Raw genomic sequence first — 16,446 nt, 5'->3', positions numbered from 1 at the left:
TATTGGTGAATATGTTCTCTCATTCAGTGAGTTGTCTTTTTATTTTGTTCATGGTTTCCTTTGCTGTGCGAAAGCTTTCCAGTTTTATGTAGTCCCACTTGTTTTTTCTTTTGTTTCCCTTGCCTGAGGTGATGTATCAGAGAAAACATTGTTGCAAGCAATGTCCCAGGAATTTACTGCCTCTGTTTTCTTTTAGGATTTTCATGGTTTCAAGTCTAACATTTAAGTCTGTAATCCATTTTGAATTGATTCTTGTGTGTGGTATTAAGAGGTGCTCTAGTTTTATTTTTCTGCAAGTATCTGTCCAATTTTCCCAGTACCATTTATTGGTTCTCAATAAATAATCTTTAGCCCATTAAATATGCTTGCTTCCTCTGTTGAATATTGACATAAAGGTGTGGGTTTATTTCTGCGCTCTCTATTCTGTTCCATTGATCTATGTGTCTGTTTTTATGTCCTTGCTATGCTGTTTTAATTTCTATGGCTATATAGTATAGTTTGATATTAAGTAGCATGATTCCTCCAACTTTGTTCTTTCTCAAGATTGCTGTTGCTATTCTGGGTCTTTTTGTGGTTACATATAAATTTTTGAAATATTTGGTACAACGTTTGCACCATTAAGAATTAACACCATTAAGCTGTTCGTACTACCCAAAGCAATCTATAGATCCAACACAGTTCCTATCAAGATACCAATTGCCTATTTCAAATAAAACTATAATAAAAATTCCTTGCAGGTTTGGATATTTCTTACATTTTCAGAGTCCATAATAATTAGTCTTGTGGTCAGAATGTTTGTTTTCCTGTTACCTTTGCAGATAGTTATTTGAGAGACAATGATGGTTTGGCCAGTCCCAAGATCATACCCAGTTCAAACATTCCAAAATTTGAAGGAGTAAAATGTAGTTCGTTTGGAATGGCTACTCTGTTTTCATTTTAAATTGGCTCCACTTAGATTTTCACAGTTAGAACATAAATAGCTGGAAAGAGATTCACTCTTTGCTTACAATTATAAAAAGCTGGATAATCAAAATCACAACTTTTCTTGACTCCGTTGGAGACCTGAAGTGTCAAGGCAGTCAGTGCACTCAAAGTGTAACGATAAACAGATTTCAAGGAAATATGGGATGCAGACACTTGCTTACTTATGACAGATGTCAGGTGCTCTATAAGCCAGTAAAAATAACTAAAATTAATGTTGGGGCCCTAAGAGGTTGGCTGTCCTAAGAACTTCCACAGTGGCATATTGATTATTTTGAACTATTGGATTGGCCAAAATATTCGTGTTTGGTTTTTTTTTCCTGTAAGATGGCTCTAGTAGTACTTAGTTATCTTTAACTTCATTCAAAACAATTTTGTTAGATTTTATTGTGACAGCTGTCAAATCAGTGTGTGTTGAAAGAAAACTTATCAAAATTGGTGAATTTCTGTGTAGCCATTTTAATATTGTAGATGGAAGAAAATAACATTTTCAGCATAATATGCTTTATTATTTCAAGAAAGGTAAAAACGCAGCTGAAACACACACAAAAAAGAGATTTCTGTAGTGCATGGAGAAGGTGTGACTGATCATATGTGTCAAAAGTGGTTTGTGAAGTTTCTTGCTAGAGATTTCTTGCTGGATAATGCTCCACAGTTGGGTAGACTAGTTGAAGTTGAATCATATCAAGGCATTAATTGAGAACAATCAAAGTTATATCACGCAGGATATAGCCAACATACTCAAAATATCCAAATCAAGCATTGAAAATCATTTGCACCAGCTTGGTTATGTTCATCACTTTGATATTTTGATCCCACATAAGTTAAGTGAAAAAAAATCCTTCTTGACTGTATTTCTGCATGCTATTCTTTACTTAAACATAATGTAAATGTTTTGTTTTGAAAACTTACTGTGACGGGTGATGAAAAGTGGACACTTTACAATTATGTGGAATGAGAGAGGTTGTGGTACAAGTGAAATGAACCACCAACAACCACATCCAAGACCAGTTCATCCACAGAAGGTGATGCTATGTATGTGGTGGGATTGGGAAGGATTCCTCTATTTGAGTTCCTTCTGGAAAAACCAAATGATTAATTCCAACAAGTTCAGCTCCCAATTACACCAACTGAAAGCAGCACTTGACAAAAATTGCGTCTGGAATTTGTCAACACAAAACGCACAGTCTTCATGGGGATAACGCAAGACTGCATGTTTCTTTGACCACCAGGCAAAAAGTGTTAGAGGTTGGCTGGGAAGTTCTCATTCATCCATTGTATTCAACGGATATTGTAACTTCAGATTTCCATTTATTTTGGTCTTTACAAAATTCTCTTAATGGAAAACATTTCATTTCCCTGGAAGAATGCAAAAGGTGCCTGGAACAGTTCTTTGCTCAAAAAGATAAGTTTTGGGAAGATGGAATTATGAAGTTGCCTGAAAGATGGCAGAAAGTAGTCATGAACAAAATGGTGAAAAGATTGTTCAATAAAGTTGTTGGTAAAAAACGAGAAAGGTGTCTTTTATTCTCATTTGAAACCAAATGAATTTTTTTGGCCAACCCAGTAAAATCACCTGAGAAGTAGCAAGAGCAGGAAGAGCTTTCTGGCTCTTTTCTGTCTCCTTAAAATAAGGAAATAAATTTCCATGATAGGCGCCCTCCCCACTTCTGAAGCACTGAGATGACTTTCATAAGAGTATTAAAATCCAGAGTCAAAAAAATGTGTATAAACAAACCTTGTAATGTCTTTACTAATTTACTTCCCAAGCTGAAATTTTGTTTAGATTCCTCAATAACAAATATCCAACCCTGGTTAGAATGAGCATTAGCTTTTTTTGTTTTGTAAATTTCTGACGAAGTTAATTGTTTCTTGGTCTAAAAAGTATAAAATGCTACTTAGTTCAGTCACTTCTTTGAAACTTATTTTATGATCTGAGTATTGTTTTGTAATTCTCCTATGTGCATATATTAAATTATTTTTCTTCTATTAATCTAGTCCAGCCAGGAGAACTAAAGAAGAGTAGATTGGGAGAACTGTCACCCACTCCACAACATAAACAAATTACTAAAGGCTCATAGGAGTATATAGAACACAGACATGGGTAATTCACTTACATTTCTAGAATTCTTCCAGAATTCTCACCAGAGACTCCTAAAAGATTGGAATCAAGAATAGAGAGCAGAAAATCCTTTCTCCTGATACAAACCTGAAGTATGAGAGCAGCAACAAGAGGATGGCAAAAACTTTCACCCACATTTTTTCTGCCTTCTCTTTCTCTCTTCTCCCTTTTCTCTTCTCTCTCTATTTTCTCTCAGTCCATCTCTCTCTCCCTCTCTCTCTCTCAGCCTGGTTGGAGTAGGGCAGAAAGTGCTATTGTTTTGAGGGTACAGGTAAAGATGCACTGAAGCTGGGAAAGGACAGTGGGGAAGGAGACAGTAAAACACCCTGTGTTTAATCCAAAATTTAATCCCAAAAAGTAAAAAAACAAAGTACCTGGCAAAAAATGAGATTGAACCAGAGCATATATAATGCCCCTGCTCCTTCTTCTATGCAGTTTAACAAGCATTGAGTAAACAAAGCAGTCTACTGCTGGAAGAAGGGCAAACGTATGAATATAAATTTCCATGAGGACCATCACAAAGGAAATATCAAAACCTGAGAAAGAAACAGATTTTAACAAAAACCTCACTAACAGCCTCACTCCACAAACCAAATAATGTTAGGAGAATTTAAAGATGGCTGAAACAGTAAGAAAATGCAGACCCAGTTAACTTCTAACCAAGTTGACTCAAAGTCCCACACTCAGTGCTTGTTCAAAAAAAGGAGGGGGGGTGATACCCGTTTCTAGGGGAGGAAAAATCTGTTTACCTCAGTGTCTGTTACTCTACAAAAGATAGCTGCATTTTGATAAAAAATGATTAAACACACAAAAAAGGCAAGGAGGGTTGGAACCCCAGGCATCTGAAGTTGTGCACATGCCTGAGGGAGAACAAAATTAGTAAATTAAAACAACCAACCAAAACAATAACAGTAACAAAGGTCGTGGCAGATTTGTTGACCAAAAATAAAACGCCAAAGTGAGAGACAACCATTGTTATTTAAAATTTGGGAAGCATTAGTTCCAGTAGAAACCCAGTGTTCCAGTTAGAGGGGGAAAGTAGCAGGTTTTTATGAGAAAGAAAAAAGAATAATTATGTGTATAAAATGAAAGAGTTTCTACTGGTGTTAGTAGGTCCAAGAAAGAATTTCTATAGGTGCAGATATACTAAGTTATTCTTTAGCTATGCATGGTAGTGGTAATTCTAAACAATGCCTTTAATTTTTAAGTTTAATAGTCAGAATTTCTGCTTCCCTATTAGTTTTGCAAACAGTTGTTTAGAATACAGTGTTGGTTTGGCCCTGTCCAAAGGTTGTTTTTCCCAGTTTAAACATAGATATGGGGAGTAAAACATGAAAGGCAAGCTTCTCCAGGATGGCAGCTCTGACTCCATTTTGAAGTGGCTGTGATTGTCAATGTGAGAACATCCAAACCTGTAGAAATTTTATTCAGTTTATTAGAGTTTACTTGAGCCAAAACAGAGGGTACACTGAAAGCAAAATCTCAACAGACTGAAAAAAACAATGCTTCCTAGAATGACAGTTTGCTGTTTCTTTTATGCATTTGGTATTAAGGAGGGAATATAAGAAAGATTAAATAAAAGTAGGAGAAAGCAAGATGAAGATTGGATTATGAGATAGTTAACAATGTGCTCCCTTTGTTACCAAATTGGGGTCTGGTCCTGAGCGGGTCTGCCTAGGGCCAGCAGGTAGTGTGTGGGTTCCTGACTGTGTAGAAATGAGTCCAGGTGACTATGAGGTTGCATTTATTAACACTGGGGACAGTAAAACAAGGAAGAGGGCATAGCAACAACAGAGCCTAGGCTGGGCTACCTTAGCTCACTGGGAACTCAGAGATAAAGGGGCCTTGGGGACAGATTCAGGGGATTAGCCTGGGGAAAGCTGCCTTCTGCCCACTGCCTTAGAGTTTAGGAAATGCACAACTGGGGAGAAAAGTAAAGGAAGAAGAAAGGAAATAAAATGGCACTGGCTGCTCCCCAGAGGGAGAGGGCTTGAGCTGGGTTCTTTGTTTTGAGGCTTTTATTGTTCTCTGTCAGGCAGAAATCTTACGGGAGGCCTCAGGAGGGTTTGAGTAGAATATTCATCAGTTTACCTAGTGTGTGCTTTCAGGGTCATGGTCTTCACTAATTGGTCAGTCATTGGAGTTGGTTCTGGTGTCATCCATATGGTTTCGCTGCTTTTCTGGGCTTGGAGCTAAAACACAACTGAGACCTAGATAGTATCTCTAGGGAGGTGACCTTTTGTATTTGGCTATAAGTTGCTAAGCCAGTTTGTTCAGCTCTGTCTCAGTTTCCCTATTCCACTTTCCAAGGAATTTTCCTAGCTTCTTACTATCCTTTCTCACCTAGGAGGAAGCTGGTTACACCTTTGAAGAATCTAAAAAAAGTGTATTACTCTGGCATTTCAAAGGACTCAACCTAGATGCATAGGAACAGTAGACAGGACATGTTTAAGGCAAAAATAAACCTTTTACTAAAGAAGTTATTTGCCTGGGGCATGACTACTGTTCATGACTTGCCCATTAGGAATTGATGGTCAGATCATGCATTGTGATGTTACTTCCCTTTGAATCACATTTTTGTTCACACGTTTATGTTATTTTTTACGGGTTGAAAGAGAGACTGGAAAATAATTCAAAATAAAGGAAAAGGTTTTATATTTTAGTACATTTAAAAGGGCATTTTCTGCTTTTTAAGTATCAAGCCCCACATTTACATTTTGCACTGAACCCCCAAAATTATGTAGCTGGCACTGATTATATCCTTGAGTGCAGAGTGGTGAAAGCAAAGAAGTGGCAGATTTAGTTTGGGTAGAAAGAAGAAGAGAGCTAAATAAGAAATGAAGGTCTGGACCAAAGTGTTGGTAACTGGTCAGAGAAATTAGAGATGCAGAAGGAAGAGGAAGCAGAAAAGAGGAAGAGGGAGAGAAGGAAATGGGGGTAGAGGTGGGGAGAAGAAAAGGATGAAAGAGAAGATGTTGGAGAACTGCAGAACCTTAAATTTCTTCAGCTCAGCTTTTGTTGCCAGAGTTGATCCTGATTGTTCCATGAAGCAACTGGTACTTGAATTATGGTCTCATTGGGGATTTTGAGCTTTCTCAGCCAGCTCTACTCCTGAGTATACGTTTGGCTATGATGGATAAAGAATAAGATCTGAAGGAGGAAAAAGAAGAGGGGCTCTCAGGAAATGGCTAAGGAATGCTGAAAACTGAGAGAGCAGAACTGGAAGACAATTAAGACATAAAATGGATGAGGGAAGGAAATCAGAACCAATAGAGAAGGGATTGTCTATTAAAGGTCGCTAAGAATCATGTATTCCCTGAAAACCCAAGGAGAGAACTGAGATAAATGGGATATGTCCTGATTAGAACTCAACCAGCCAGGGTAACCAGCTACCCTAGGGAAGTCTTTCATTTCCCCCCATGTCTTTAGAACTCCCTGGAGATCCCTCCTTTTGATCCACTGGTGCTCAGGCTGCAAGCATACTCAGGTTCATTCTAACAGCTGTTGCGTGGTGCTTTCTCAAATGTCATTAGAGCTCTTGAATTCTTCTCTCAGTAAAGCTCTCTTTAGAACCTAGAGGTGAGCTCCCCTCCCACACAGTCTCACATACTCATCTGAATTCCCACTGCTCAAGAACAGTAACCTCAACTTCTCTGCTAGAGAAATCCACTGCCTCTTATAATCCTGTACCTTTTACAAGAGCTTCTTCTTTTTTAAAAAAAATTTTTTTTAGTTTTTATTTATTTATTTAATTTTAAAAATTTTCATTTATTTATTTTTACAGAGAGGGGAAGGGAGGGAGAAAGATGAGGAGAGGAACACCAGTGTGTGGTTGCCTCTTGCACGCCCACTGTTGGGGACCTGGCCTGCAACCAAGGCATGTGTCCTGACTGGGAATTCAACCGACAACCCTTTTGTTCATAGGCTAGCACTTAGTCCACTGAGCTACTACAGCCAGGGCACAGAACTTCTTTTCCCTCCCACTTCACTTAAAGCTGTCTGTTCTCTTTCTGGCATCTATCATCTCTTTGTATATCTGATGTGAGTGCTTCTTGCCTTTCACAGCAAATGTCTTGTACTAAAAGGATCTTAGTGTACTGGGAACCTGAGGTCCGTCCTCTTCCTGCCGTGTATAGGCATAACACAAAGATTTGTGGACAAGGAAAGAGATTTTTATCAACAGGGTTCCCAATTTGAGGGGGCTGGGAGCATTCCTGCTTTGAGCCCTCCTCTTCTGCAAAGTACAGAATTTCCCTTGTTCCCAAAACACTGAAAACCAAATCCACAACCAGAAGTGCACCATTATTCCTTATCTGTCCTTCTGGAGCTCAAAATGGCTACACAAACGAGTCTCCATCCTCAGGCCCTCTTTCTCTGGTGTGTACACTTGTGGGTTTCAGCATCACCATCACTTCCTTCAGCTCTCTCTCTCTCTCCTGGAGCCTGGAGTGTGCTGCCAGATCACTCCAGATAGTCATGGAGGCAGTCACGTGCCATCTGTGGGGCCCTGGCTCCCAAGACTGCCTGTGCCACTGGGGCCAAGCAACTTTCCCAGCTTATGTCTCTCTGTGCTGTTCCCAGCCTCCACACACTGCTCTCAGGGCTAGAGAATGCAGTCCAGGACCAGTGCTGTGTGCTGCACCTGCATCACAGTGTCCCAAGGGCTAGCACCCAGCAAGACACACATCCCAGTGTGGGCAGGACTCTGGCTCTGTGAGCTGGCTTTTGGCTGTGCAAGGCCTAAGCCCCAAACAGGCTCAGCATCTACTGGTCCTGCGAGCACTCCCGTGCTCTACTCCAACCAGTGTAAGGCGAAACCAAAAAGACCAAGAGAGCGAGCTTCTGCCTACGTTCTGTTTTTAAAGCCCATGCCCAGATCTCCCAGTGCAGCAGAAGTGTCCAGCCTTTCAACCGATGTGGGCTGATGTCAGCCATATTTGTCTTTGCATCTCTTCTGGCCACCGTGTTCGCAAGGGGGCAAGATCTCCAGTCATGCGCAGGAGCACCAGGTCTCAGCCTTGGGTGGGTGCGTCCTGTGGCCTGCTGTGTCTTGCTGACCTCCCGTGTGTTTTGACATTTTTGGCCTTGTACAGCCTTAGTACAAGCTCCCTCCAACTGGGTCACTCACGCTGGCTGTTTACTGTTGCCTTGGCAGCAGCCTCTTCCTGCAGCCCCTCACCTCTCCAGGAAGGCACAGGCTCTGGCAAGTTGTTGCTTTACTTTTCAGCCCTTAGCATTTCCTGGCTGCCTCCCTTGGGGGGTCCCTCTGGAGAAATACAGATTCTTCGATTAATTCAGGGATCCTTCTCTTCCCCTCCCCTTCCAGGGTTGTGCTGTGCTGGTGGTTGACACAAGGCTAGTTTACAGTTGCCCAAGGCAACCTCGTCCCGCCCTTCCCTTTGGGGAAGGCAGGGCTCTCACCTGCTACTGTTTCAGTCCGTTGCCTTGGGGTCTTTCCTGCCCCCTTCTTCTGGCAGGTATAGCCTCTGTGCTGCATTGGGGTTTCCCCTCACTCCCCAATTGGTGTCTCTCCTGTTACCCAGCTATCTGTCCTGACTCATCCTGTTAAATAGTATTGAGAGTCAAGATAAATTCCTGAATGAGACACCTGCTGGATGCAATGAATTGAGAAAAACATACCAGCATTCTGGCCTTAGTTTTCTTATCTGAAAAATAACTGGGTTGAAAGAAATAAATGTTTTCTAATACTGTCACCTTGGCCCTAGCATTCTGTCTGTCTTACTGGGCTCCCCTTTCTTCCCATCCATGTGTTTCTTCCTTCCCACTCTGCTTTTCTCTCCCTTTTTTTAAACTTTATTTTTCAGTTACAGTTTACATTCAATATTATTTAGTGTTAATTTTAGGTGTACAACATAGTGGTTAGATAATTATATCTTTACAAAGTGTTCCCTCTGATATTTGCAGTCCCCACCTGTCACCATACATAGTTACTACAACATTATTGATAATATTCCTTATGTTATACTTTACATTCCTATGACTATTTTGTAACTATCAAATTGTGCTTCTTAATCGCTTAACTTTTTTCACCCACTCCCCCATTTCCTGCCCATCAGTCTCTTCTCTCTCTGAGTTTGTTTAAATGTTGTTTGTTTATTTTGTGCTATAGGTTCCAAATACAAGTAAAATCTGGTGGTATTTTTCTTTCTCTGACTTACTTCATTTAGTATGATACCTTCTAGATCTACCCATGCTGCCACAAATGGTAAGATTCCATTCGTTTTATGGCCAAGTAATATTCCATTGTATATGTATACCACAAATTTTTTATACAGTTATGTATTGATGAGCAGTTGAGTTGTTTCTATATTGTGGTGCCTCCATATTCTCACTTCTCCAGGTCTGAGCAGTCATTCTTCACTTAACCTCCAGCACAGCTCCCAACCTCCTCTCCATTTTACCATACTCCCTAGCCATCCAATATAATAGCAGTCTTCCTGACTCACTTTCAAACCCTAAAGCATTGTTTTATTACATGACCCATAAATTCTTGTATGTACTGTGTAAAACACAGTTACGGGTTTTATTTCTGGAATGATGGTATATAACATAACTTGAAAAGACATTGTGAACCCTGAAAAAGAACATACCTACTAAGAAGGGATTCTGGTGGCCCGACTGCGCTTATATTTAAAAAACAAACAAACGAAAAACAGAGCCTAGCAGCTATTTCTGAACAAGGACCTCTCATGCAAACTGCACTTAAGGGAGAAACCTGCAGTAAGCTGCGCGCCTCTTGCACTGAACCCACTTTGTTTCTGCCCTCTGAGCTAGCTCTTACCAAGAAGTTTTTAGAATCTTGTTTCAACCAATAGGAGTGTGTGACTTTCCCCATCCAGCTGGAGATGAACAGCTATGTCCCCATCAACATCTTCACCAACTGATCAGAGCAGTTTCATTCTAACCAGTCAGAACAGTGCCTTTTGAACCAGTCAAACTGCAAAGATTTGGGGTCCTCGTATGCATGAGGAACTAGTAGGGAGTTCTGTCTACATTAGTCAGCTCCCCTCTGGCTTAGAGTAACATACTTTTCCTTTCCAGTGAAGACTGGAGTGTTTCCCTTTCTGGAGCTGGAACACTAAAGACATCTTGATGGAGCAAAGCAGAGCAGATCAGTATGGGAATAGAGCAAGCCAGAACAGTGCAGGGTGGAGCGGAGCAGAGCAGAGCAGATCTGTCTAGCTGAAGAGGGGTCTTGACCCAGGGCCTCTTCACAGCCATGCTGTTTTCACAGCTGTGTTATATCACAATTGAGTGGTTTTGCACTAAATAAAGTTTCGTTATTCACTGCACCCAAATCTGGGATTCCTGTTGGTGTTGACTTGGCACCAACCACCATCGGATGACAACATAGAATACAAACACTCTGACATACAAGATAAAGAATGTATTTTTAATTATTTTTAAATGCAGAGCTGCTTTCACAGTGAAATAAAGGAACAAAACAATAAAGGGGAACCAAGTGTCAAACAGGATCTAATATTTTCGGTATTTGATCATTGTAGGGCTTCCCTGGGGGAGTCGGCTATTGTGGTCACTGGGATCAGGAGATAAGGCCCTGAGACAAGGCAAACAAGGTGAAAGTTGCAGCTGAGTCTTCTGCTACACTCTCATCTCAGTGAAAAAATGAGCTAAAAAAAAAATTCACCTAATTGTACAGGGAAGGAAGTTCGTCTGTCTCTGTATTCACTGACTGCTGCCTTTTTTCTCCCTTTCTCTCCTTCCCTCTGTCCCTCTCTCTCCTTCCTTCTCTCCCTCAGAATTACTAATTACAAGTCTGAGATTAGAGTCCAAAAATATTCTACATGTGTGATCCTGAAATAACAAGCCAAGGAGCTGTTGAATATGTAAAAAAGAAGAGATATGAAGACTAAAAAGCCAACATAAGATGAATAGAAATTTCATTAGACTATAAAACACATAATGAAAAGAGAAAATATTTTATAAATAATAGTTGAGAATTTTTCAGAATCAATGGAAGGCATAAATCTTTAGATTCAGGAAAGACAAAAGCTCCAAAGCATATTTATGAGTTTGAAAAGTAATCTTCATTTTGCATGATGAAAAGTGGACCTCAAAGATGTAGGTAACATAGAATATAGATCAATTTAAACCTAAGCGGCTTTTTTTAAGATTTGAGTTATTTCTTAAGTAATAATCAATGTACATTAAATACTTCCTACTAACCAACATAGTGGTTAGATAATTATATCTTTATCTAAGGATTGACTGCACACTAAGATTAGACAGGATAGAAATATAGAAGGTCAAACTATAGAGAAATAAACATGTAAATCATATATATATATAGACTGTGTAGACTGTGATAATTCTCATGTGAAAGTATAGGGATTGAATGAACCTCAATTAAATCTGTTTTATCTGTATTTGCGCTATTTATATGGCCTTGCTCAATCTGAGCACCAGAATATTGGCTGCAATAATCATGTCAGACCTAGTCTATGAAGACTAGGAGACTGTATATCCATGAAAATATTTCAAGTGATTTTTAATTCAGACATTTATAAAGATACCAAAAGAATTAAAACTAAACTTACATAATGAGCACCCATTTTCTTTGTGGGAGGATTTTAATAAATTATTTTAATATTTATTTTTATTCACTGTATTTAATATTTATAATATTACAAATTTTATTAATGCCAAGATAGATGTCATCACAGTTAAAACTTTTTTAAGGAACTGTTTACTTTTAATCTACATTTTTAGTGTATTGACATAAAGTTTTTGGTACTGGATCCATCTAATTTTTTTAATGATAGGATTTGTGATAACATCTCTTCTTAATACTATAATTTTTTTCTTTTTTGTGATCATTTTTGTGAAGTATTTATTAATTCTGTTAATCTTTTCAAAAAACAAACATTTGGTTTTATTGACCTCTGTTTCCTGTTTCATTGTTTTCTCTTTTATCTTTAGTATTATTTTGTATTTATGTTGGGTTTACTTTGTGCCTTTCTTTGTTCTTAACTCTTCAGGTGGAAACTTAGGTCACTGATTTTAAACCTTCCCTTTTGTTATTTGACATAAATGTTTGAACTCTGATTTTCTTTCAGCACCATTTTAAAGAATCTGCCATGGTTTAATATGCTGTGTTTTCATTATCATTGGGTTCAAAATATTTTCTGATTTTTCTTTTGAATCCTTCATTATCCCATGAGCTAATTTATTTAGAGTTGTGCTGTTTATTTTTCAAATATTTGTATATTTTCTAGATGCCTTTTTGTTATTGATGACAAATCCATTGTGATCAGAGAATATACTCAGAGTGATTTGAATCTTCTTATATTGAGACATTTCTATGGCCTAGCATATGGTCTATGATGATAAAAATTTTCATGTGTGCTGTGAAAAAAAATATACTCAAGATATATAAGGTGTAATGTTCAATGAGTATATGTTAGGTCATGTATATAGTGTTGGTGAAACCTTCTATATCCCTATTGATTTTTGTTTACTTAACTCTATTAATTGCTGAGAAAAGGTGTGTTAAAATCTCCGGTCACGATTGCGATTTGCGTATTTCTCCCTTTGATTCTTCAATTTTTCCATTATGAATTTTGAAATTCTTTTACTAGGTACATTGACAGGATTTTTATGCCTTTTTAATGAACTGATCATATTATCATTATGAAATATTCTTATCTACTATTCACAGATCTCTTCAGTCCCTATTATATATCAGTTTACAGCTTGTATAATTTCTTTTTATCTGAAAGGACTTCGTGTAGCAATTCTTAATAAGTCTAATGGAAATAAATCCTCTCAGTTCTCATGTATTCAAAATATCTTTATTTTACATTTATTATTGAAGGCTACTGTTTCTGGACATACCCAGCATTCTATAAAATTCTAAAATGACAGTTTGGGGTTTTTTCTTACCACTTAGAAGATATCCTTCCATTATCCTCTACCTTATGCTTCTAATGAGAAGGCAGATATTGTTCTTACTACACAGAGCCCACTGGCTCTGTGGGGAATGGGGGTGGGGTCTGTGTGTGTTACTAAGTCTTTTTTTTTTTATGGATGCTATTTAGATTTTCTCTTTATCTTTGGTTTCCAGTACTTAGATTTTGATATACATTGGTGTAGTTTCCTTTAAAATTATCCTCCTTGGGATTTTTAAAGATTTTTTATTTTATCAGTTGTTGTTTTTCATTAATTTTGGGGTCCTCCATGCAATTATCAGCAGAATTACCAGACTAGCAAGAGTGGGGAAAAGAATGTGGGATCAGAGAGTGCTCCCAAAGGCAAAGTTCAACAGCTCTGACCCTAACACAGATGAGGGTTCTCACCTTACTACATGAGGACACCTTATGGTCATTGACCACAGTATTCCAACCCTCCTGTGCAGGGAGAAGTGATGAAGGGTGCCAACAACCAGGGTGCAGAACAAGGTAGACCAGTGATACAGAGTAAGTATCTGGGCTGTAGACCATGATTCCACAGGGGCCCTTTTCACCAGCAACAGCCTAGAGATGATGGCAATGAAGAAGATAAGGAAAATCAAGATGAGACTCAGTGCTAGCAACAACCTCAGCTTGGTACCGCTGCAAAAATCAATTACCAACGCAGACACCCAGAAAATCCTAAACCACAAGATGGCAAAGAGACAAAAGCAACTGATCCATCAACTGAGAATTTGTTGTGGTAGTGGTTCTCCCCCTATCACTCCTTCACTTGTTGTAGTTAAACCTTGATTGCTTTTGGCACATCAAGGGGATGGGGATCACCCCCCAGTCAGATGGGCTGCAAGGACTGCTATGTCTACATTAAACAAGGCATTGTGTAGGAGCTACCCCATGGACCAGGACTATTCAGCAGGGTTCTGGATGTCCAATGAGTCTGCCTCTTGAGTGTGTCACTCATGGAGGTAGTTGAGTGGTGCTTCAGTGTGTTCTGAAACTGTCCACCAGGTATGTTGGCTCAGGGGCCTCCTGGGAGGGGCAGGCCAAGGTCAGCTGCTGCCTGCTCCCTGCCTGGGGCCACCCAGCGTGAGCTACAAAGCAGTCTGCAGGTGATTGCTGCTTGTGCTGGGCTTGGAGGTGCCCGGGAGGAGCCAAGCTGCAAACGAAGGCTTGGCAGCTGCTAGTGCTGGGCCTGGGGCTGCTTAGCCAGAGGTTCAGGGCATGCACAGGTCGGATGCTGCTTGTTTGGGGTGTGTGGACCTTTGATAGATTTTAGGAAAGTCCCTGAGTCAGTTCAGGCTGTTCATATGGAAAGAGCACTAGAATCAGTTTGGAGGACCCACAAGTTTGGTGGGGAACAAGTCTCAGGGAACACTAGGGCAGAGTGAACTGTTTTTAGCCAGGTTGATGGAGACTCCAATACAGTGCCCACTGGCTCTGTGGAGAATGTCAGTTTGGGGGGGGGAGGGTGTCAGCAAAGGAACAATGGCCTGTGCCAGCATGTCTCTCTGGTAGAAAGCTACCCCTAAATCCATACGATTGAGTTTCTCCCATATGTCACTGTCGCTCCAGTGCTGGAGCTCAGAGTAAGTGATTTGAGTAAGTTTGTCTGTGCCCCTTAAGAGGAATGTCTGGGACTCCAGAGGCCTTCTGTCTCACTCAGCTACCATCTCTACTGGTTTTCACAGCCAGGAGTTATGGGGACTTCTCTTGCTGGCACTGGAACCCCAGGCTTAGAAGCCTGGTGTGGGGCTGGGACTCCTCACTCCTCGGGGGGCAGGGCGGGGCGGGTACCTCCACAGCTGAAATATCCCTCCCAATTTTTAACCTGTACACATGGGTGTGGGACTAGCCCATTCAACATCTCCCCGCCCCCCTACCATTCTTCATGTGGCTTTTCCTGTATATCCTTAGTTATAGGACTTGTGTTCAGCTAGACTTAAGGCTTTTCTCAATGATGATTGTTCTATAGTTTAGTTACAATTTTCCTGTGGTCATGGGAGGAAGCTAGTAGTGAGTACCAACCACACTGATCTACTCTGCCAGTTTGGCCAAAGCCACCATATTCATTTTTTATGGCTGCATAGTATTCTGCTGTAAAGGTATACCAAATATATTTAGCCATCCCTCTATTTACATTCTTCTGACCTTTTACTTGTAAAAACAGTGCTACAGAGAATAATATATATCATTTTGTGATATAGTTTATATATCAGCAAGATAAATTACCAAAAGAGGGATCACTCTGTTAAACAATAGGTGCATTTGTAACTGACAACAGTGGTTGAATCTCTGTCCATAAAGGCTGTATTAACTTATACTCCAACTAGCAGTGTAGGAGATTGCTCATTGTCAAATCGTCAATGAAGTTTTAACTTGCATTTCTCTTACTATGGGTGAGGTTGAACATATTTTCATGTACCAAGAATTCGTATTTTTTTCCTGATACACTTTTTAAATTTTGGATTTTGTATAACCACTAAAGATTTAACATTTTTGAGCCTATTCTCTGCAAATATTTTAAAGCAATACGTGACATAGTATAGAGGTTAAGAGTTATGAACTCCGGGGTCTTAGTTTATGTCTTCGCTTGTGTCACTTCCGGTGAGATTATAAGGCAGCTTATCAAATGTCATTGTCACAGGTTCCTTATCTATAAAACTTAAAACTTTGTATGTTTTAAATCAGAAAATACAATGAAGACCTTTTACTGTACTTTCATTAAGCACAGTGCCTACTATACAATAAGATCATAGGACTGTTAGCTATTGTTAGTTTTCATTTGTTCAATAAATGTTATACTTATATAAAAATTTTATTAGTGATAAAAAGCAAGAATTAGGCTAAATATTATAATTAACTGGAGCTGGAAGAATTATGAGTAATTTGTGATACTTTAAATATTTTCTAATATCTAATTCTGCAATGGGAATGCATTTTATAATAGATATGTATGGTCTATATTGTTTTTTAGAAAGGGAATTTTTTTTCAGGTTTCTTGAGATGTACTTGACATACAACACTGTAAGGTGTGCAGCATAATGACTTGATATACGTGTACTGTGAAATGATTACCACAATAAATTTAGTTAATATCATTCATCACTCATATATCATTGTAAAAAATTTTTTTTCTTTGTGATGAGAACTTTTAGGATTTACTCTTAGAAACTTTCAAATATACCATACAGCAGTGGTAATTACAACCATCCTGTTGTACATTGCATCTTCAGTACTTATTTATCTCATGACTGTAAATTTGTAAATTTGTACCTTTTGACCACCTTCATCCATCTCCTCCACCAATCGACCCTACCCCCTGGCTCTGGTAACCGCAAATAGGATCTTTCCTTCTATGTATGTTTGTTTGTTAGAATCCACATATACTATTTG

At 39.2% G+C, this 16,446-nt stretch overlaps 1 protein-coding gene across 1 annotated transcript in view; it reads left to right on the top strand.

The window, feature by feature from the left end:
- The window catches only part of FAM117B (family with sequence similarity 117 member B), a 119,503-nt gene that overhangs the window by 72,537 nt on the left and 30,520 nt on the right, over window positions 1-16,446 (top strand). The gene's annotated exons all lie outside the window — the stretch shown is intronic.

Source organism: Pteronotus mesoamericanus, unplaced genomic scaffold (genome assembly GCF_021234165.1).
Source record: "Pteronotus mesoamericanus isolate MK-2021 breed Mesoamerican mustached bat unplaced genomic scaffold, CSHL_Meso_final contig_90, whole genome shotgun sequence".
Classification (NCBI taxonomy): Eukaryota; Metazoa; Chordata; class Mammalia; order Chiroptera; family Mormoopidae; genus Pteronotus; species Pteronotus mesoamericanus.
Note: the sequence above shows the minus strand (reverse complement) of the source record. Positions and strands in the feature narration are given on the sequence as shown.